Here is a 2,264-nt window from a genome sequence, read left to right as displayed (position 1 = left end):
TATCACTGGCTGGATTAAAATAATCTTTTTTTTTTCATTAGCTCGGTTTGAAGTCCTCAAATTTTATGTGGTGCAGACCACATGATTCCATTCTGATGCTATACTACAGAAACGTTTGGAGATGGCCTCACAGCCAAAACTGTGCATTAAGAAAACAAAGTAAAAATGAGTTTTCACTCACACAGTGGCAGCCAGTGTGACTGCGTGGTAAGCACTGAGAAAATCTGTGATAGGTTTGAAATTTGTTGCAAATAAAATTTATCTCCTACATAACAGAACAAAATGTCGTATATCTTTCTCCTACATGGAATGAAAGCACTACACATTCTGAATGATACCGTTATTGTCTCTTTTTCAACGAGTTGGAAGCATTTCGTTCGAGAAGGTATATCTCGGCGCTACCGGCGCCTGCTGGCATACGGTGCTTCTCCCGTCAACTGCCGAAAACGTTTCCTGTTTGGCGAGTCGGCTTCTGTCAGGATGAAGAATGAGCGCCGTCTTCCCGCATTATTGGCTCTTTGGGCTTAGCTCGAGAGCCGCTAGCAATTTTTCACGGTCTGTCGCTCGAAGAGAGGTAACGACTCCTCTGTAGGCTTACGTAGATCTCTAAACGCGTTAAAAGGTTTTACTGCGCCTTCATTACCCCGAGCATCTCCTGAGAGTAAATTTCGCAGTTCAAATATCTGTCACGCGATGAAAGATCAATCTAGGAAGTAGCTGATAGATCGTAGATTCTAGGATACCTGACTGAGAAGCCAAATCATTTATTCATGGAGCGAACATGATAAATCGTTCAATACTAGGGCAGCTAGCCACTATTACAATTACAGGATGTCGGAGACGTTTATCTTCGAACCAAAACGAAATGTTGAAGTTTCACTCATCATCGTCTTCGAGATCGTTACAAATGGAATACTGGTTAAGTCGTGTAAAAATGGCGGATACAGTGCATTTCCTAAGATGCAATCTCAGCATTAGTTTGAACGAATGTAAGGACTTCTCCTTTTATATTTACTTTTGTAACGTGCACTGCAGAATTTAATGCAGATTCTATTTCAGAACGGCAACGGCCTTGCCGCAGTGGATACACTGGTTCCCGTGAGATCACCGAAGTTAAGCGCTGTCGGGCGTGGCCGGCACTTGGATGGGTGACCATCCAGGCCGCCATGCGCTATTGCCGTTTCTCGGGGTGCACTCAGCCTCGTGATGCCAATTGAGGAGCTACTCGACCGAACAGTAGCGGCTCCAGTCAAAGAAAACCATCTTAACGACCGGGAGAGCGGTGTGCTGACCACACGCCCCTCCTATCCGCATCCTCACCTGAGGATGACACGGCGGTCGGTTGGTCCCGATGGGCCACTTGTGGTTTGACGGAGTATTTCAGAATAAGTGGTCTCAACGCATGCAGCATGAAAAGATGGGTTTCCGCTTTTGTGTGATTTACGCCATAAACACGTATCTAGAAGTATTGCTGCCATTCCAACTAAATTCTCTTTGTATAGTTGAAAGAGACACATATATTTAGGCGACAAAAGTCGTCGGATAGCGATGTGCTTATACACAGATGGCGGTAGCATCGCGTACACAAGGTATAAAAGGGCAATGTACTGGTGGAGCTGTCGTTTGTAATCAAGTGATTCATGTGAAACGGTTTTCGATGTAATTGCGACAGCACGGCGGGAATTAATAGATTCTGAATGGGAAATCGTAGTTGGAGCTAGACGCGTGGGACATTCCATTTCGGAAATCGTCAGGGAACTCAGTATTCCGGGATCCACAGTATCACGACTGCGCCGAGAAGACCAGATGTCAGTTATTACCTCTCACCATGGACAACGCATTGGCCGACGGCCTTCACTTAACCACCGAGAGCAGCGGCGTCTGGGCGGAGTTGTCAGTGCTAACAGGCAAGCAACACTTCGTGAAATAACCGAGAAATCAGTGCGACACTTACGGCAAACCTTCCTGTTAGAGCAGTGCGCCATATTAGTGAGGGCTGTGTTTACACGGAATGGACTGTTTCTTAGCCGGCCGTTGTGGCCGAGCGGTTCTAGGCGCTTCAGTCTGGAGCCGCACGACCGCTACGGTCACAGGTTCGAATCCTGCCTCGGGAATGGATGTGTGTGATGTCCTTAGGTTAGTTAGGTTTAAGTAGTTCTAAGTTCTAGGGGACTGACGACGTCAGATGTTAAGTCCAATAGTGCTTAGAGCCATTTGAATTGTTTCTTATGGTCCAGCTGAACCGATCATGGACTTGATACAGT

The 2,264-nt window shown here is 46.3% G+C and overlaps 1 pseudogene; it reads left to right on the top strand.

Annotated features, from left to right (window-relative positions):
* The first annotated feature begins 1,062 nt into the window (after positions 1-1,062).
* LOC126426605 (5S ribosomal RNA) lies at positions 1,063-1,180 on the top strand (annotated as a pseudogene).
* Positions 1,181-2,264: the final 1,084 nt, after the last annotated feature.

This window comes from Schistocerca serialis, chromosome 1, assembly GCF_023864345.2.
Source record: "Schistocerca serialis cubense isolate TAMUIC-IGC-003099 chromosome 1, iqSchSeri2.2, whole genome shotgun sequence".
Taxonomy (NCBI): Eukaryota; Metazoa; Arthropoda; class Insecta; order Orthoptera; family Acrididae; genus Schistocerca; species Schistocerca serialis.
Note: the sequence above shows the minus strand (reverse complement) of the source record. Positions and strands in the feature narration are given on the sequence as shown.